Consider the following 22,338-nt stretch of genomic DNA (forward strand, 5'->3'; position numbering starts at 1 on the left):
CACGAAAGAGAAGTCAGCCCTGTATTTCTTAAAGGAACTATTCCGGCATATGCCGTACTCCATTTAGGCAAATCTCGGGAAACCTAAATCTGCAATCGCCAACAGAAGTCCAGTGTTTACCGACCCGACAGGGGTGACTAACATTCCATAACGAAATCGATGGGCAAACCCACTTTGTGATGGTTATTGTTCAATGTAAACTGCTGTCGGCAGGACGTTATTCCAGTAGGCAAAATAGAAAACGTAACAGACTACAGTTCATATCGTTACAAGCTGGTAATAAGCAAAATTATATCATTTCCGTATCTCGGTCCCGTGCGATTAAGATTTCTGTACCTGAGTGCATTCGTATACATTCCAACGTCCGCCTTATCATATTCGCCGAAAATCAGCTTGTCGCGTAAGAACCGATTGTACAAAATTATCAGAAAGTCGTAGATGCGCTATCAAACGCGCGCCACTTTTCTTGAGTTCAACAACCGCTCATTCTCGAACTTACGCTCATTCTAGAACTTCATAATTTATTTGTTATACAGTGTGTACAGCTTGTAGACAAAGCTTATGGCCAAATAAATAACCATGAATTTCGTTAAATTATTCAAAAGTATCTCCCGCAGACAGTTTCACAACTGGTTAATACTTCTGCGCCGAATCTCGCACAACTGATCCAGGGCCTGTTCTAGACGAATACTAGGATCCGTCACTGCACTATTACCTTAGGTCACCATAAAGAGCATTTTACGTCCAGTCTACATAATCTTAAGAAAATATTACTTGGACGTTGATGTTGTATGGTTCAAATGGCTCTGAGCACTATGGGACTCAACTGCTGAGGTCATTAGTCCCCTAGAACTTAGAACTAGTTAAACCTAACTAACCTAAGGACATCACAAACATCCATGCCCGAGGCAGGATTCGAACCTGCGACCGTAGCGGTCTTGCGGTTCCAGACTGCAGCGCCTTTAACCGCACGGCCACTTCGGCCGGCGTTGATGTTGTAGAGGCTGAGCTCGGATGCACAGTTATGGAGGCAGCAATGTAAATCTTGTGCCTCTTCCTTCAAATTCCACAGAATAATAAACTCAAAGACATGTTTGAGTTCCTTACTCGTCTTTAATGACTTACACAAGACAGCTGTAGAAAATTACGAGAAACATAAACTTGGATAGTGGTGGCGAGGCCATTCCGCGTAAGTATCTTCCAGTACCGCTCTATTTGAGGAAACAAACTGGCGGATAGCCCGCTCTTACTGAAGCACGGAAGCACCACAACATGGGCATTCTCAAAGATGAGGTAGCTGTTAATGCTTAAGCGTCCTGATTCCTACATAATAACTGACAGTTGCAGTCACGAAGTAAGAGGGATAGCGACAGACGTATGCAGAGTCAGACTGACATCAGTGATAACATTGCAGCACAACGCTATATGACCATAGCGCACCCGTAGATGAGATTCATGTTTTAGTGGTAAGACAGTCTTTAGACTGTATAGCAGAGATCGTCAAACCGCGGGCTGCATGCAGCCCGTGTCAAGCATCCGTGCGGCCCTCTGTTCACAGCCGGCCCTCTGTTCACAGCCGTATTTTACACTGAAGCGCCAAAGATACTGGTATAGGCATGCGTATTCAGATACAGAGATATGTAAACAGGCAGAAAACGGCGCTGCGATCGGCAACGCCTAATACGACAACAAAATGTCTGGCGCAGTTAGATCGATTACTGCAGCTAAAATGGCAGGTTATCAAGATTTAAGTGAGTTTGAACGTGGTGTTATAGTCGGCACACGAGCGACGGGACAGAGCATCTCCGAGATAGCGATGAAGTGGGGATTTTTCCGTACGACCATTTCACGAGTATACCGTGAATATCTGGAGTCCGGTAAAACATCAAATCTCAGACATAGCTGCGGCCGGAAAAAGATCCTGCAAGAACGGGACCAGTGACGACTGAAGAGAATCGTTGAACGTTATAGAAGTGCAACCCTTTCGCAACTTGCTGCATATTTCAGTGCTGGGCCATCAACAAGTGTTAACGTGCGAACCATTCAACGAAACATCATCGATGTGGGCTTTCGGAGCAGAAGGATAATTCGTGTACCCTTGATGACTGCACGATACTAAAGCTTTACCCCCTCGCTTGAGCCCGTCAACACCGACAATGGACTGTTGATGACTGGAAACATATTGCGTGGTCGGACAAGTCTCGTTACAAATTGTATCGATCGGATGGACGTGTACGGGTATGGAGACAACATCATGAATCCATGCACCCTGCATGTCAGCGGGACCGTTCAAGCTGTTGGAGGCCCTGTAATGGTGTGGGGCGTGTGCAGTTAGAGCGATATGGGACCCCTGATACGTCTAGATACAACTCTGACAGGTGACATGTACGTAAGCATCCTGTCTGATCACCTACATCCATTTATGTCCATTGTGCATTCCGATGGTCATTGTCAATTCCATCAGGACAATGCGACGCCCCACACGTCCAGAATTGCTACAGAGTGGCTCCAGGAGTACTCTTCTGAGTTTAAACACTTCCGCTGGCCGCCAAACTCTCCCGACATGAACACTATTGAGGATATCTGGGATGCCTTGCAAAGTGCTGGTAAGAAGAGATCTCCACCCCCTCGTACTCTTACGGATTTATGGACAGCCCTGCAGGATTCATGGCGTCAATTTCCTCCATCACTACTTCAGACATTAGTCGAGTCCATGCCACGTCGTGTCGTGGCACTTCCACGTGCTCGCGGGGACTCTACACGATATTAGGCAGGTGTGCCAGTTTCTTTGGCTCTTCAGTGTATAATAATATCCATCTAGCAACTGACAGCCGAATCCAAAAACATGAACTAACGTTAGGAGCTTCGTAAGAGTGTAGTTTTCCTTCTCAGTAACAAACAAAAATACAGAGATAATAATGTTTTAAAGATATGCTTAAGTGTAATTAATATCGGTGAATTTGTCCCTGAGTTGAGTTGGCTGCTTACCTCGGGGGCAAAGGAGTAACTGCGGGGTTACATGATGTGAGAGGGGGAATGTTTTATTGACTGCTGCCTGCACTGAATTCACGGGCATGCGTGACTCCTACCAATCAGCTACTATGGTATAAATTTTGACACGGAAGTGTTCATGAATGCGCAATACAAAGACGATCATCTTCAAATTCGACAACAAACATTAAATTAAAACCGAGCGAAGTGGCGCAGCGGTTAGCACACTGTACCCGAGTTCGGCCATACTGATTTAGATTTTTCGTAATTTCCCTAAATCGCTTAAGGCAAATGCCGAGATGGCTCGTTTGATAGGGCACCGGCGACTTCCTTCCACATCCTTCCCTATTCCGAAGGGATCAATGACCTTGTTGTTTGGTCCCCTCTCCCAAATCAGCCAACTAACCAACCAATCATTAGTGCGACACAGTGAGTAGAAAAAACTGGAATTTAAGTCACTAATCAAACTTCTGTCATGGTGTCTCATATTCAACAGCGCATCTAAATATGAGTACAAACACTATTATTAATCAAAATCACTCACATAAACAGTAAAACCAACAACACTTAACCACGCACCGAGCGAGGTAGCGCCGTGGTTAGCAAACTGGACTCGCATTCAGGAGGACGACGGTTCAAACCCGCGTCCAGCCATGCTGATTTAGGTTTTGTGTGATTTCCCTAAATCGCTTAAGGTAAATGCCTGGACGGTTCCGTTGAAAGGGCACGGCCGACTTCCGTCCCACCCTCCCCCAAACCAACCAACCAACTTAACCACGCAACTAGAGTGTCACAAAAGTTAGATCACTGAATTCGCAGCAGTCTGACACAGACCAGTCAACATGTAGTGTTCCGAATGGTGCCGACTTTTAACAATCAGCATTTTCGGGTCGGTCGCCAAGTTTGTCTACTGGGGGATCAGAACACGCTAATTTACGTAGGTTACCAATCAACAATAAAACTGGTACATATGTGGCCCTATGTGTTCCTCCACAGTGTCAGTATTGGCTCTTGAAAAAAAAAAGTTGGTCAACCACTGCAGTAGAGGGTGTTGTTGGTGCATGCCACCTAACCTATTCAGGTGGCGCTCGTTCAGCAAGCACCTGTTTGGTATCCCGGTGGCGAAAGAAACTTTTTCCAGGAAATTGGGGTTGGTAAAAAAAAAGGACAGGCGACGGCATGTGGTTAAAAGTCAATTACCTAGCTTACATTTCAAATATCCGCCAAGTGTTTCCCGGAGTGAAGGTATGAGACGCTGTTGTTGATGGTCATCCGGCTTCAGATACTAACCCTGAAACTTATGAGACCGCTTTGGTAGCATTCAAGCGGAGTGGGCCACATCATCAACATCATAAGCATAACAATACATTCTTCAGGTACTAAATAATTACATCGATAACACTAACACTTCACGAAATAAAATTGTCACCGCTCACGCTCCTACTCCAACAAGATGAAAGAATCTAATTCTTAAGAGTCTTTAAGCGAAAAATGCCCTGTAAGTTTACTTTTAAGCTTACCGCTGAAGCACCTGATAGAAAAACAGCTGAAGCTTTATTTAGTGCATATCATCTATATAATAATGATACCGAATGGTGTTTTGGTTAATAAAAGAAACTTTTCAGCAATTTTGACGTTTTACTAAAAAAGCCCACGTTTTCGATACAACAACTCGTTATTTACATGTTTTTAGGGCTACTGAAAGATTATTTCACTCTGGTGCAAAGCTACTTTCATTTGCGAGACTAATTCTCCGACATGTAGCGGGACGTGCAAGTCTTGCGCGTACAATATTTCGGTGACGTAGGTCGACGCCATGATCAGGTGCTACTGATACTACTGAATTACCGGTAGTAGCTGATGATGGCGACGAATTACGTTACTGAAATATTGTTCAAGACATTCAAACATGATTACATGCTCTAGAAAAGATTTCGCAGCTACAACGCCATTTCAACCTGAAGATTTACTAAATTTATTTGATTGACGTTTTAGTGTCATCAAAAGCGGAAGATTTTAGATGGACGACGAACTTCCCTGTCAGTTTGAGCTTCAGATAGCGATTGACGAAAGTACAATAACAAACGTGAAAGTCATGGAAAAAAAACAGCGCCCTGAGGTCGTGTTATTACCAAGACGGTCAATCAATCTCGTCTTTAACAATGGCAAGGCATCATCTCGCCATTAACTGAGGGCAGCCTTTGATATTACCAGTCACAAAAAGAGCCTTTTTAAAGATGAATAGAGCTTTTCAGTCCACAGAGTACCCAATATATATATATATATATATATATATATATGTGTGTGTGTGTGTGTGTGTGTGTGTGTGTGTGCGCGCTTGTGCTTTATTTAGCACTAAGAACAGATCAGATTACCGTACCAACACTATAACTTCACCATATGTTGAAATATCACTACGAAATAAAGTGACGTTTTCGTACAATGTGCTCCTGGAGTGATGTTTCTGCAGGTATCCCCTTGACCCCGTCTATCGCAAGACAGTTGAACTACGTCGTTCGAACGCTTACGTTGATAGCCATCAGACTTATCCTTCTATCCCTTGTTGTTGAAGCTGACGGCGTCTGTTATTAGCTGGTTGTTGGTAGACGTACGAGTGTGCGTGTGTGTGTGTGTGTGTGTGTGTGTGTGTGTGTGTGTGTGTGTGTGTGTCAGACTAAGGATGTGTAAGATGAAGAGGAACAATAGATAGCAATTAAATTTTTCTGCGGAGCTAATTTTTCAGTAAAGTGATTCAGAATGCATAGAGTGGGTCAGCACTGACTCAGACAACCGGTTTTGAGCGGCGTAGGCGTTTTCGTGAGGAACAGTAGACAGGGAAATATAGCAAACGCAGGCTCGGTAAACACCAATTCGGACCAACGATAACATCTCAGCTGCTGCTAGTTTGATAATAGAGGGCCGGGAAGTGACGCCTCGGATGACAAACACTAAACATCAGAAAAGAATTGGCTTTAGAATCATGGATGAAGGTCTGAACAAACGCAAGCTATGTGGAAGATCTGTATAGCCTGCTCTGGCACGGGAGCAAATGGACGACCTAGTTGAGGCTTGTCAGGACTTGTTATCCATGACTGACCGCGACGAAAACTTATTTAGAGCCCATTATTGCTAATGACAAGACTTGGCGTTTGACTGAAGATCCCTAAACAAAACGTCAGATTTCCGAATTTGTCAGTAAAATACCCGGAAAAAAAAACGAAGAAAAACACGCGCTTTCAAAATTCCACGGCGAGAACGGCGTAGATAATGTGTTTCTGTTGCAGTAGCGTCGTTCACAAAGAATTCATAACTCCCAAACAATAAATTCTGTGAAGGAGTGATAAAACGCTTGTTCCAGTCCAAGAATTTCGTTCGCGATTCCCCCTCCAACCCCCGCGTCACGGCATTGCATAATTCACTTTATTCACGACTATTTTCTCTGTCCAGAAACTTAAAATACTCCCCAAGGGTTACGAGTCAACTCTATTCAAGATATCCAGAGGGCTGTGAACGACTAACCAGAGACAATTATTTATTTTTAATTTCTGCTACCAAACACTTTTATTTTTTTATGTTTAATGTAACATAATACTAAGCGTTTCGAATAAGTTCAGTTCATTATCAGGCGTTTATACGTACATACATACACAGAAATGGTACTTAAAAATAAATTGTCTTGAACTAAATTAACCTAGAACTTTTTGTCCATTGTTCAAGGAACAAAAAGTTCTAGGTTAATTTAGTTGAAAAAAATGGTGCAAATGGCTCTGAGCACTATGGGACTCAACATCTGTGGTCATAAGTCCCCTAGAACTTAGAACTACTTAAACCTAACTAACCTAAGGACATCACACACATCCATGCCCGAGGTAGGATTGGAACCTGCGACCGTAGCGGTCGCGCGGTTCCGGATTGAGCGCCTAGAACCGCTAGACCACCGCGGCCGGCTTAATTTAGTTGAAGACATTTATTTTTAAGTAACATTTCTCTGTATGTATGTACGTATAAACGCCTGATGATAAACAGAAAACGTTCGAAACGCGTTGTATTATGTTAGATTAAACATAAAAAATAAAAGTGACTGGTAGCAGACATCAAAAATAAATAATTATCCCACAAAATCACGGTTCACAAACGTAGCAATTATGGCCGAAAATAATAATAACTAGAGACAACTGAGAGGGCAGACATTTCTGAAGTCGTGTAACGCTTTAAAATTCTTGCTGCCGGCCGCGGTGGTCTAACGGTTCTGGCACTGCAGTCCGGAACCGCGGGGCTGCTACGGTCGCAGGTTCGAATCCTGCCTCGGGCATGGGTGTGTGTGATGTCCTTAGGTTAGTTAGGTTTAAGTAGTTCTAAGTTCTAGGGGACTTATGACCTAAGATGTTGAGTCCCATAGTGCTCAGAGCCATTTGAACCATTTGAAAATTCTTGCTGAGCAATGATTCACGTCCAAATGTCCCCTATTTTGAGAAAATAAACATTTAAAATCCACATCCTTTTCATTCTGTATTTGTTATTGCTTTAGTCCAGAAACTTCTAAACAACACTGTGGATACTTTGGTGTGGCCTAACACTAAACGAAATATAAACTATCAAGTCAGCAAAAATAATCTTTACGGAGACCTAAATTTTTCGAAGAGAAAAAATTTAAATCTAGATTCCCACACACGAAAAAGAACGGCGTTCACTTCAAAATAATTCAAAACGTGATCGTGATATAGCTGCGTTCTCTGCTGAATATTTTTCCTGGGATATGGCGCTACCTCATGTTTGCTATCAAAGACTTTCGTATGAATCTTAACGAATTTATTGTCGATAATTATCTTTGAGGGGAACAAGCATGTGATTCGTTTGCTTTTACCGCAAATGTAATTTTCAATCTTTATGAAACATCTTGGTACACTTGCGATAAATTCAATGCAGTTTTTCAGAAATCTGGGTGTCGTTCAGGCAATGGGTTACGAAATATAATGCGCCACGGTATGAAAGCATACGTCTGACGACAAGAAGAAAGTAAGCATTGTCGATTAACTGTATTTAACATGAAACTGTAAAATATCGTCTACCTTTTTTGGGTAATATATTTTTATTAACTGTATTGTTGGAATTTGAGAAAGCCGATGTTACCTGCTAAAAATATGTGTTACAGAAACAAATTTTATACAAAAGTTATCTTCATACGACAACATATTCGAGATTACATTCTGTTGTATCTTCTTGCAATCTTGTATCACTATATGGTTAGTGTAACTAAGATGCATAAGAGAATCGTCAAGTTACTAAGAGTGAATATCTCGAAGTCACAAGAAAACAAAAAGCATTAAACTTTGGAAAGAGTACCCACTGAACTCAGTAAGAATGAAACCTCTGCGCCCAGTAGAGGAACATTATTATATAATACGAAATTAATGTCAAATGCTGATCTTGTTTATGCAGTTAAGAAATAAGACAATGGAAACTATATGAACAGAAAACGTGTGTAACACATGGCTGTTAGGTCAACAGATATGCGTAAAATGGTGTGGAAATTAGCAGGCGGCGTGTTTTGGTTTGAACGGAAAGAAAATCCTGAGCATTTACATTTTTTTTTTTTTGTTGCATAAACAGATCTTCATGACATGAATAGGTGATATTTAAACAGCACCCGGTACAAAACCAGACGTAGAAATAGTATTACATTTTGTAATCGAATAAGCAAGAGATGACATACGAAAGACAGGGTTACAGTTTTGGAACGTCAAGGGAAAAATACATATTTTACACCAGGGGGAGAGGGGGGGGGGAATATTATGCATTAGAGTGCGCGCGTGAAACTGGAAGAAAAAGATTACAAAGTTTTGGTTTTATGAATCTGTGAAGAAACAAATTGTAGTAAAAATTGCACAGTAATGTGAACCGTTTCAGCAACAGGCAGCTTGACAGATAGAATGACTCTATAAATTGCATAAAAATAAAAACAGCCCGAAATTCAATGCAAACTGCTAGGAAAACAAGGTAGTAATAATATAGAAAACATCCACTGCATTACATTATTTACAAGAGCAAATATTTATTAAAACCCCCTTTCTGAAGCAAAACAGTCATTCCACACACGATAAAACGGGCTTGGCTGATAACCTATGGCTACAGCTGTAACAGACCACGTGGACCTGACTCAAAAAATCAATAGTACTGTTAGGGCCGCTCTAGGGTGTGAAGAGGCAAGATAAAAAAAAAAAAAAGCACACGATATTCAATCGTGACTGTGAGTGAACTGGGATCAAAGGTTTGTTTACACAGAAAAAGGGCCACACTTACGACAACAGTCACAAACATTAAGTGGCGTAAATGCAAGGTAAATTACTGTTTCGGCCTTACCTCTTCCTCTGGAGAGATGTCGCGGATAGGCTAGTAGAGGTTTTGCATCGCCACTGACCAAATTCGTGTTCGCCGTTAAAGAGACGTATTCTTGTGAGCACGTTATCGAAACTGCCTCAGATCACATCAGGCGCCTGACAGGGAGCCAGGCGTGTGTGTGTCAAATTTGATATGATAACGCAAGATAAGTAGAAATGCGGCCATTGCTGGCTGCCCTTTCCTGTGAACGTATTAGCAGTGCCTCTTCTCCCGTATTGCAAAACCGTAAGCTCCTGGAAGTGTGTAATTTTTTAGTATGTAAATTCGGTGTCTCACACTGAACTTTGTCTCATGGTAACATACGAGTTGTAATGTTGCTATAACACTGCCAATAACACATAGGAAACTACCCTTCTTCACTGCCTCCTCTCACCTACGGTTCCTCGACCTGAGTAAAGGTGTTGTGTGTGAGAAACGTTAACTAAGCCCTACGTAATCAGAAAGATTACTCCCAAAGTTTGTGTTTCGCAAGTAACGCACACTCTTCTGCATCTTTAAACAGAAACGGAACAGTACTTGCTGGCAAAATTTTTGCAGTGCATCATCACGTTCAATCTTAATTCGCTGGTACATTATACAAGATAAACATTTACAATCCGGAAACTTAGTCACGCCGAAAATTGTAGGAAATCACAAAAATTAAATTAATAGATTTTCATAGAACATAATCAGGGATGTTAGCCATGGACTTCCGCAATTTCAGGTAACGACTGGTTGTTCATTTCATAATGGTGGGACACTGCTTGTAATTTATAATAGGTCCACTTTTGATAGTCATAGTTCCCCGGTACTTAAACTAGTTTTTTGCCACTTTCTTATCCACCGAGGGGAGTGGTAAAGTGGGTAAGAGAATGGACTCTTCAGCGACAGAAGTTAGGTTCAAAGTTTCCTCTGGTTTCTCACAGTCAGTTGAGGTGAATGCCTAAGCGGTTGTGTCAACAACGCTACGGCCGATTTCCCTACTCATTCTTGTCCAGCTAAGCTGAAGTTCCCTCCCTGACAAACTTTATATCGACGAGACGTTAACAACTTAGTTTCCTTACAAATTCTTACACAGAGATCAATCTAGTGAAAATACACTATCCAAGTCAATAGCGATAGATCTTGATTCAGAGCCATGGTGCAGATTTAATCCGACAGATGTTACGACTGGACGGAAAGATGAAGTCCTCTAGTAGCTAAGCACATAAATTTCCATTCAACGATCGAATCAGCTTTACAAAGGGCCCCACACTATCCCATGAAAATACGCCCATTTCATTACCGAATCACCTTACCGGCCCGATGGCAAATGGGATCCATGGATGTAAGAGATCGAAGCCAAATTTTATCTCTGAACCAGACTTATTTTTCAAGTAATTTAGATTCCAGTGAGCACGTCCGACAGCTCAAGATCGTAGTTGGTATCAACAGCGTGCTGTTAATAAGGGCGTCTTCGTCGGTTCTGGGTTGCCATCAGCCATCGACGACAGAAGTCGCATCACTGACGGCATCGAGACGTCTTTCACGTGCTACTTATCGAATATGGATGTAAATTGGACAGTATCCCTCCTCCATCATCACAGGTGAAGTTGATTCGACGTTAGATGTCGCGATTATTGATCACCCGTGGTTGTTCCAGCGCTGTTTTCATGGTTCATAGACGTACTCCTGAAGTAGGTCTCTCGAAATTCTCGAAAATTTCCGAAATTAAATGTCCCTTTCGTACCTCTTCAATTACCTTTCCTCCTCCAATATCCAGTAAATCTCGTCAACTAGCCACAATCGAGTTAGAATATGTTTCATAACACATGAAACACGACAGCTGAAGGAACTGATGACGTTCCGTTTATGTCCCTTCAAGTCACGTTACCTTATTTGATTATATCTACGTCTACATATGCTAGTTTTTCCCACAGGGTACTTACCGGTGCATGGAGGCATGCACTTCATACCATTAACAGAAATAGCTTTTAACATTGTAATACATTTGGCGCAATGACACTATTATTGATCTCAAAGTCCTCCTCTACCCTACGTTGGGCCTAAATAGGACTGCTGAGACGAAACTGTGAGGAGTTATTGCTCCCATTAAGTTCTTACCAGTTTCGATTTCAAGTCAGAAATAAATAAGCTAGCACAATATACACACAAGGTGCATCAAAAAGAATCATCCGATTTGGCACGTCTATATTTCTGAAACTAATAAACATATACAATGAATTTTGTTTTTTTATGAACGGGAAACTCAAAAAGTTTTTTTTTTCATAACTTTTCATAGGTGTTCAATATGTCGCGCTTGAAATGCACGGCATCTGTCAATGCGGTATTCAAATTGTTCCCACACTGCAGTGAGCATGTCTTGAGTTACCGCTTTCACAGTTGCTGTTACGCGATGTCTCAGTTCATTCATTGTTGTTGATAACGGAGGCACATAAACAGAGTCTTTTATAAAGCCCCACAAGAAATAATCACATATAGTCAGCTCCGTTCACCTTGGACGTCAGTAATGTACGGCTGAACGATTCGGTCCAGTGCGACCGATCCATCATTCAGTAATCCTTTGATTTAAAAATTCCCGCACTTCGAGATGCCAGTGTGGCGGTGCCCCATCCTGTTGGTAAATGAAGTCGTTAGAATCAGTCTCCAACTGAGGGAAATAAAGTTCTCAAGCATATCGAGCTATGTTCTTCCTGTAACCTGTAACAGTGTTCTCGGCAAAGAAAAATGGGCCATACACCTTTTCCCGTGAAATTGCACAAAATCCATTACATTTTTGAGAGTCCCTCTCATGTTGTACAATTTCATGTGGTTGTTCCGCACCCCATATTCCCACATTATGACGGGTTGCCTTTCCATTTAAATGGAATGTTGCCTCGTCACAAAACACCAAAAGTGGAAGAAAACTATTATCCGCCATCCCGCAAAGAACGAAATACGGAACTCCACACTTAGTTGTTTTCCAGCTTCGCGAACACCTTGCAGTAGCTGAATTTTGTATTGTTTCACGTGTAAGCGTCGACGCAACACACGCCAGACGGACCTGGGGGCATGTTGAGCTGTCGAGCTGCACGGCGAACGGGTTTTTGCGGACTCCTTCTGAAACTATGGCGGATGCGTTCGACGTCTGTGTCAGACCTCGGCGACGGCCCAGCATTTTGCTTTTACACAAGCAACCTGTTTCTCGAAGTTGTTCATGCCGTCGTCTAATGCTCTGTGCTGTAGGAGCATCCACACCATACTTATTACGGAAGTCACGCTGAACAGTTATTACTGACCCGCACTGCGCAAAACGTAGAGCACAAAACGCTTTCTGTTGTCCCGACACCATTTTTACTAGAACTGGAGTGGGCGCACACTGTTGCTATCTAGCGGGAACCATGTAAAACTTGAGAGTTTGCTCTTTCCAAGAGTACGTTGTTCACGCACATATCTCAAATAAGATAATAGTTATGATTTTTTTAATTCGGATGATTCTTTTCGATAATCCCTGTATTTTATTTGTATTTAGCGTCAGCTGCCAATATTTACACCAGATTTTAAATATTTGTAAGTTTGTACTTCAAAAAGAGTTGTAACTCTGTCACATCGAAGTACACAACTGCGAGGAAGGTCCCTGAGTAAAATATGCTACGTAATTCCCACTTTGGATAACGCTGTTTGTGGAGAGTGCAGATGAAAGTCAGGCACGCGGCAGTTTCACATTTCACTTAGATAACCAAGTCAATTTCACAGATCTCCAGCGCCTGGAGAAAGGTAACTCACCCTTCTCCATTAAGCGGTTGCGCTGTAATGAAGCCTCCCAGTGAAGTCGCAGGCGGACCTCAGTAGCAGCTCGCCGCTCTGCCTTCTGATCTGTCGGCCTCCATTTTACCTTTCCGCCGAGTCATTACATATCAACTTCCGAGGTCTCATGTCAAATGTACAGACAATTTCTTGAAAAGCAGACAGACTTCATTCAAGTCGAACTAACGGGAAACAACGCTAACTGAGCTAAAGAATCAAATGTCATCATAGTGCTTTAAATGCAACCTCGGTCGAAACTGCGGAACAGGGGATGCTTTGTGTTGCTACTGCAACTAGTTGCTTTATAACCTATTTATAAAAATCTTTTTTTCCTTCGAGTAAACAAATTTCTAGTCACTGCAGGCTCATATTTCGATAGTGGGTATTTGCGGTTACTCAATGATTTACATCAGTTTGAGATGGTCGGCGGTGAAAACAACTGGACTTAACAGATTCTGCCGTTTTATGCATATAAGAATCGAACAAAGAACTGCCTCAACTGAAATCTGTGATACTTGAGATGAACCAGAACACGCTGCCCACTATTAAATAGTGATTTCCCTAAATCACTCCAGGCAAATGCCGGGATGGTTCCTCTGAAAGGGCACGGCCGACTTCCTTCCCCATCCTTCCCTAATCCGATGAGACCGATGACCACGCTGTCTGGTCTCCTTCCCCAAGTAACCAACCAACCAACTATTAAATAGTTAAAACTCACCCATTTTATCTCCCTATCCCAAAAATATTTGTATTACTCAAGACACCCACTCATTTCGCGTCTATATATCTGTACACATGAGATGATATTGGTGTAACTATGTATAATATCATTCGGCTACGGACTCCAACATGTCAAAGAACGTGAAGTGGCAAAGTGTCATAACTCAAAATTTGTCACTCTTGGCGCACATGGCGAGTGTTTGTACACAAGCTGTTAAAACAACTGACGTGTTATTAGCCTCGAAGTGCAATGGACTATTTTCAAGTGCCACACCTACAACTTCAGGAATTACATGAAGTTTAAGTGGCAAATAACATCACATTTATTTATGTACGAATACATAAAGCTGCAGAATTTATATAATTCCATCTATTTTCACCAGCGCCACGATCCCAGAGACTAGCTGCACGTGGTATAAAATATAAAAAGACTGTTATTACCTGCTATCTTTGGATAAGCTTGTGGTGGCTCAAAAGCTAGCTGCTATAAATGAGGTTCTTCAGAAGCATTGTAAATCGACTAGACTCAGTATCAAAACAAAACATGCGCTATCTGAATCACAGTCACAGGTTCAACGTCCATAATAAATACGAGAAGTAGAGGAGTTTTTTTACGACAAAATTTTGTGTTTCGTTTACCCTTAATTAAGTGGTCCTACTAGTTTCGAGTGAAAGATCTATTAAACGCGAGATCTCCAGTCTTATCTACCTCCGTGAGTAGATCATCTTGCGAATTATGGGTTCCAACAACAAAGTTGACAGCTTTCAATGATGTAAAACTAGAACTGACTTAAAACACAAAGGAATTACAGACATCAGCTTCGAATGGGCATTGATTTAAATCAACGTGGAAAGTTGAAAATTTGTGCCAGATTCGGATTCGAACTCATATCTCTTGCTTACTAGGCAGATGCGCTGACTACTGCACCATCCGGACACATTGGTTCAAAAATGGTTCAAATGGCTCTGAGCACTATGGGACTCAACTTCTGAGGTCATTAGTCCCCTAGAACTTAGAACTACTTTAACCTAACTAACCTAAGGACATCACACACATTCATGCCCGAGGCAGGATTCGAACCTGCGACCGTAGCAGTCGCGCGGTTCCGGACTGAACGCCTAGAACCGCTAGACCACCGCGGCCGGCTGGACACATTGGTCATCGCAACTGCACGGACTACCCTCGCACGCCTCCCGTCGGATCCAGATTCTCAACTTACTCACACACTACTAATGTAGTTCCCCTAGCCTATTATCCTCATTACTCGAGGCATTTCGCCGATTCACGTAAGAGTTCGAGGCTGGTGCGCATCCGCGCTGAAGAGATCATGACCGTCCTCGCCTTTATTATATTATGTGGTGTGTTACTGGCTTGTTTAGGAAGAAGAAAGGAAGGGAGGTAGATTATGGTTTAACGTCCCGTCGTGGAAAGGAGAAGAGCATGATTCATTATTTCTGAAGGGAAGAGCTCTGATTTCTGAAAAGGAAGTACTACTTAAATTCGTCAGCGAAGCAATATCTGCTGCATTACAAAACGTATATCACTCCTAAGAGTAGTCAGGTCTCTTTTCTCTAATATCTCTGAAGATGTTTTCAATTTTCTTTTTGAGACGTGTAGGTATTTTCCATTTTCTCTACACCAGCCACACGACTACTTAAATAATAAACTGTACACTAGTTACGTCCTTCTCCAAAATTCGTTTTAAGTTGTATTCCAGCGAAGACTACAAGCTTACTGGCCGTGAACTCATTGTATTACTAGCACAAGTTCTTGAACGAGAGAAACTCTTGAAACACTGTATGTTTGAAGTTGTATATCCAAGATCCAAGATACAGCTGAGAAGTTCAGTAAATTGAACAAATATCTAAATGTGTAATCGTGCTCATATTGAGAAGCATAGCACGTGCCGAATACACTACGCTGAAGCAGATTCGTTTAATGCGGTGAGTTGAACGTAGAGAATCTGAAACTAGTGTCACAGTGCTATGATGCAAACCACGTAGTGTTGATGCAAACTGCGAACAACGATGACAAACGTGCAAGCGATGCTGATGCTAGTGAAGAGCGTAAAATGTGATTACGACTGGTTCAATGTACACTCCTGGAAATGGAAAAAAGAACACATTGACACCGGTGTGTCAGACCCACCATACTTACTCCGGACACTGCGAGAGGGCTGTACAAGCAATGATCACACGCACGGCACAGCGGACACACCAGGAACCGCGGTGTTGGCCGTCGAATGGCGCTAGCTGCGCAGCATTTGTGCACCGCCGCCGTCAGTGTCAGCCAGTTTGCCGTGGCATACGGAGCTCCATCGCAGTCTTTAACACTGGTAGCATGCCGCGACAGCGTGGACGTGAACCGTATGTGCAGTTGACGGACTTTGAGCGAGGGCGTATAGTGGGCATGCGGGAGGCCGGGTGGACGTACCGCCGAATTGCTCAACACGTGGGGCGTGAGGTCTCCACAGTACATCGATGTTGTCGCCAGTGGTCGGCGGAAGGTGCACGTGCCCGTCGACCTGGGACCGGACCGCAGCGACGCACGGATGCACGCCAAGACCGTAGGATCCTACGCAGTGCCGTAGGGGACCGCACCGCCACTTCCCAGCAAATTAGGGACACTGTTGCTCCTGGGGTATCGGCGAGGACCATTCGCAACCGTCTCCATGAAGCTGGGCTACGGTCCCGCACACCGTTAGGCCGTCTTCCGCTCACGCCCCAACATCGTGCAGCCCGCCTCCAGTGGTGTCGCGACAGGCGTGAATGGAGGGACGAATGGAGACGTGTCGTCTTCAGCGATGAGAGTCGCTTCTGCCTTGGTGCCAATGATGGTCGTATGCGTGTTTGGCGCCGTGCAGGTGAGCGCCACAATCAGGACTGCATACGACCGAGGCACACGGGGCCAACACCCGGCATCATGGTGTGGGGAGCGATCTCCTACACTGGCCGTACACCACTGGTGATCGTCGAGGGGACACTGAATAGTGCACGGTACATCCAAACCGTCATCGAACCCATCGTTCTACCATTCCTAGACCGGCAAGGGAACTTGCTGTTCCAACAGGACAATGCACGTCCGCATGTATCCCGTGCCACCCAACGTGCTCTAGAAGGTGTAAGTCAACTACCCTGGCCAGCAAGATCTCCGGATCTGTCCCCCATTGAGCATGTTTGGGACTGGATGAAGCGTCGTCTCACGCGGTCTGCACGTCCAGCACGAACGCTGGTCCAACTGAGGCGCCAGGTGGAAATGGCATGGCAAGCCGTTCCACAGGACTACATCCAGCATCTCTACGATCGTCTGCATGGGAGTATAGCAGCCGGCATTGCTGCGAAAGGTGGATATACACTGTACTAGTGCCGACATTGTGCATGCTCTGTTGCCTGTGTCTATGTGCCTGTGGTTCTGTCAGTGTGATCATGTGATGTATCTGACCCCAGGAATGTGTCAATAAAGTTTCCCCTTCCTGGGACAATGAATTCACGGTGTTCTTATCTCAATTTCCAGGAGTGTATTTCGTGGCAGAAATGAAGCGGTTGATGAGGCGAATACTTGCGGGTGATCCGTCAGTAAACATAATAATAGTCAACATGGACAAAGTACGACAGATGCTAGCACAAAGTCGTCGAATGTGTGTAAATCAGAATCGGAGGAATTGGGAATAAGCAAGGACACAAAGTTAATGTCGTCATTCAAAAAGATAACACCAAGAGGAAGGTCTGTACCTCCAACACACTATGTGAAGACCCGAAGGCAACCTGGTGATGCCTCTGCTACGTGAAGCGTGATGAGCAACTATTACGTTCGCAGTACACATTTCATCTGTATCTTATTAACTTGTGACATCAATGGTTTGACCGATTCCATAAGAGTCCTCAATTGTCAGAGAAGAAGGAAGATTTGGGTTTAATGTCCCCTCGTGAAGCTGCATCACAAGCTCGGACTGGACAGGGATGTAGAAGGAAATTAATTGGCAGTGTCTTTTTCGGGCGAACCATCCCAACGTTAATCCTATACTATTTAGAGAAACTATGGAAAAATCTGTATCAGGATAGCTCAATGTTGATGTGAACCCTGGTCCTCCCGAAGGCGAATCCACTTTCTTAACCACTGCGCCACCTTACTTATTGTCACTGACACGTGCACTAGACCATCAATGTTGCCAAAATTGTAATACAGCAAATGGAGATTTCTTTGATTTAATATATTAGAAACCTAGTTGAATTGCTTGTGATGGCAATTACAAAGAAAAATGTTTCATAATGAGGACAGTTTCTTTTTCATACCAATGACGGGCCGGCCGTGGTGGTCTCGCGGTTCTAGGCGCGCAGTCCGGAACCGTGCGACTGCTACGGTCGCAGGTTCGAATCCTGCCTCGGGCATGGATGTGTGTGATGTCCTTAGGTTAGTTAAGTTTAAGTAGTTCTAAGTTCTAGGGGACTTATGACCACAGCAGTTGAGTCCCATAGTGCTCAGAGCCATTTGAACCATTTTGAACCAATGACGAAATAAAAGCTGCTGCCACCAGTTGTTTATCATCAGGCGAAAATTTTCACTATCGACGTAAACGTGTCCCATGCTTCGATAAGTGTCTCTGCAATACAGCTAATTATACAGAAAAATAGCAAAAGCTATGTTGTTTCACGAGAAATTTTTTGAACACCGTATTGGAACTTAATTTGTGGATGACCCGTTTTATTTTGAGTAACAACTAAATTTCCATCCGTCCACATTTATCAGCTGGTTAATGTATAACGGACACGCATGAGGCGTAGATGATAATACTACGTTTCTTACTACTGAAAAATAATTACTTGTGAAATTAGAATAAATAAACTGAAATTTCGTTGTACGTAATAGCTTCGGATACAATAATGAAAAATTTCAATCCAGTTATCCCGAAAAAAACAACACCGTAATTAAAAGTTATGAATGTCAACGGTTCATAAACGATGTGACCAGCATCCATTTCATTTGACCATTTAGCGTAAACAGTGACGTGGGAGTAGCAATGCTTGCATCCCGACTGTCAGTACAGATGACATACTACTCTTCACTGGTCGGCACGAAGGGGAATTCAGGTTGCTAGTAAACAAATGGACAAATGGGGGACAAAACTTACAAACAACACCGAAACAGAACAGTCACCTACGTAATACTGGAACTGTAAAAGATTAGTGGAAGATTTAAAATATAAAATTGTGTAAGCGAAAAGGCATAATTTAATACAAGCTGCAATTATGGTTTTTAGATTGGGGTTGGGTTGTTTGGGGGAGGAGACCAGACAGCGAGGTCATCGGTCTCATCGGATTAGAGAAGGACAGGGAAGGAAATCGGCCGTGCCCTTTCAAGGGAACCATCCCGGCATTTGCCTGGAGCGATTTAGGGAAATCACGGAAAACCTAAATCAGGATAGCCGGACGCGGGAGGTTTTTAGAAGTTCACAAGTGTATGAAATATAGCGCTAAACAAGAACAGGACTTAGTTCCACTCGCCATAATTCAAGACACTTTCAGTCAGTTGACGATGAATCTTTTACATCATGGTAGATCTCCCTGTTAGAATTCAAGAGATCACAATCTATCTAAGCTGAACCAGACTGGTCGCTCTATTAGCAAAATATGAAACAGTACCCAGTGAAGCAATTTTCTGTGGGAAGTTATATACTCTTTGATAGTTTACTACAGGGGCATCGAAAGAAAGCTACTCTTGTGCTAAAACCGAGATCCTGAACGCAAAAGACGCGAAAAGCGTCGCCAATGGGACTACAATAAACGCACATACATTGTCATAATTATTGTGATCAATGAATGAGCAAATTGTGTCAGATCTTACAAGAAATGCGTAGAGTTATTCAGATGTTTACACCAGAAAGTGAGAAATACGTTAGCCATTGACCTTTCCGATTCTGGATCTGATACTGAATCACTGCCGACCAGAGTGGCCGAGCGGTTCTAGGCGCTACAGTCTGGAACCGCGCGACCGCTACAGTCGCAGGTTTGAATCCTATCTCGGGCATGGGTGTGTGTGATGTCCTTAGGTTAGTTAGGTTTAAGTAGTTCTAAGTTCTAGGGGACTGATGACCTCAGAAGTTAAGTCCATAGTACTCAGAGCCATTTGAACTGAATCACTTTTTGACCCAGCCACACAATGATCACACCACCTTCATAACAAATAATTTTTTTTTTGCATCTGTACGAAAGATTGCAAACGTTACCGGCTTTTCACAAATTTACACTTGGACGAGCACCAGATTTGGATTTGTAGGTCTCTGCTGTAAATTAATAGAGGTATGCTTCAATATTCCACATTGATTTCTGATGTTATAAAATAAGTCTCCGTACGCATCCGAGGAAGTACACTTTAAAGGAGAACTGCATCAAGATTAAAAGAATGGAAATGGAGTACATTATAAGTTTCAAATGTAAATTCAGTCAGGGAAATTAAAAAACAATATATCTCTGTTTGTACATAACTTATTTGTATCCAACAAATTGAAAAGATATTCTGATACCACAGAATTATGCTGTTCGCTTCATCACTGCATAAAATAATGTGACAAATTAGCCGGCCGTGGTGGCCAAGCGGTTAAAGGCGCTACAGTCTGGAACCGCGCGACCGCTACGGTCGCAGGTTCGAATCCTGCCTCGGGCATGGATGTGTGTGATATCCTTAGGTTAGTTAGGTTTAAGTAGTTCTAAGTTCTAGGGGACTGATGACCTTAGAAGTTAAGTCCCATAGTGCTCAGAGCCATTTGAACCATTTGAACCATTTGACAAATTAGAAAATAAAAACTTTATTAGGAACGTTCTAAGAGGCAAGTGCCACACCAAGTAAATGATTCGTTCTAGGTGCAAACAAGAAAGTTTCTACGTGTCGACTCTTACAAAGAAGAAAAAAAGCAACCAGCCACTGCTAATAATGCTATTAATTACAAAAATAGCACCTTTATCCATTTCGAAGCAACAGGTTCATCTTCGGAGGCCTTATCACGTTTACATTACATCTGTTGTTTGTTACATTGGTTCTTGGCTGTTTTTTCAACAAATAATGTACATAACAAATACAGACATATTATAAAAATGTAAGTCTGTCTGTATGTGTGTATGTATGTTCCACGGCTCCTCCTAATCCATGGACCAATTTCAACCAAACATGGTACACATATCACTTACTGTCTGGAAATAATTTCTGAGGGGATAAGAACCACGGACTTATCAACTTATCAAAGGGGTGGGGGTGAAAACGAAGCGTAGCTCACGACAAGCGAATTCCGACATTATTCATCCAGAGAATGTGAGCACTTAGTGTCTTGCAATAAACTTTATACATAATTTCAAACGTTTAAGGCAAAAACGTTTCTCGCTTACTACATTTCGCTGTTCATGCATGCATCAGGCATGACGTTTGAATTTACTGCGTCTTTACTACAAACTGTATTTGCGACACACTTTGCAGACAGTATTCACACATACTATCGAATGGACCTAAAAAATTATATAACCACATAGATCAGGAGATATGACGTCATGAACAATGAGATGCGTAAAAAACTACCGCAACACGCATGACGTTTAAATTTATTACTTCTTTGCTACTAACTCTGATCGCAACAAATTTCGCAGACAATATCTGCATATGTCGCTGAATGTGCCTACAAAACTATCTCGTTGTACAGCACATAGTTCAGGAGACACGACGTCATAAACATAGAGTTACGTAAAAATGAAACTGTGGGGCGAAATTCGCTGGAGATACAGGTTAAATACGTATACAGATATGTGTGAAATAACGGGTGATCAAAAAGTCAGTATAAATTTGAAAACTGAATAATATACATAGAGAGGTACAAATTGACACACATGCTTGGAATGACATGGGATTTTATTAGAACCAAAAAAAAAATACAAATGTTCAAAAAATGTGCGACAGATGGCGCTTTATCTCATCAGAATAGCAAAAATTAGCATAACAAAGTAAGACAAAGCAAAGATGATGTTATTTACAGGAAATGCTCAATATGTCCACCATCATTCCTCAACAATAGCTGTAGTCGAGGAATAATGTTGTGAACAGCACTGTAAAGCATGTCCGGAGTTATGGTGAGGCATTGGCGTCGGATGTTGTCTTTCAGCATCCCTAGAGATGTCGGTCGATCACGATACACTTGCGACTTCAGGTAACCCCAAAGCCAAAAATCGCACGGACTGAGGTCTGGGCACTTGGGAGGGCAAGCATGACGAAAGTGGCGGCTGAGCACACGATCATCACCAAATGACGCGCGCAAGAGATCTTTCACGCGTCTAGCAATATGGGGTGTTTCTTTTCGTTCTAATAAAACCCCACGTCATTCCAAGCATGTGTGTCAATTTTTACCTCTCTATCTACATTGTTGTTGTGGTCTTCAGTCCTGAGACTGGTTTGATGGAGCTCTCCATGCTCCTCTATCCTGTGCA

General features: G+C 42.7%; 1 protein-coding gene across 3 annotated transcripts in view; it reads right to left on the reverse strand.

Annotated features, from left to right (window-relative positions):
• The window catches only part of LOC126248465 (epidermal growth factor receptor kinase substrate 8-like protein 2), a 217,871-nt gene that overhangs the window by 102,087 nt on the left and 93,446 nt on the right, over positions 1-22,338 (reverse strand). Inside the window, exon 1 of one of the 3 annotated variants that reach the window (XM_049949470.1) lies at positions 9,352-9,471. The exons of the other annotated variants lie outside the window; for them this stretch is intronic. The gene's annotated coding sequence lies outside the window, so the exon portion shown is untranslated. Of the gene's footprint in view, positions 1-9,351; positions 9,472-22,338 lie in introns of those variants that run through there. 3 annotated transcript variants of the gene reach the window in all.

Source organism: Schistocerca nitens, chromosome 3, assembly GCF_023898315.1.
Source record: "Schistocerca nitens isolate TAMUIC-IGC-003100 chromosome 3, iqSchNite1.1, whole genome shotgun sequence".
In the NCBI taxonomy this organism is placed as follows: Eukaryota; Metazoa; Arthropoda; class Insecta; order Orthoptera; family Acrididae; genus Schistocerca; species Schistocerca nitens.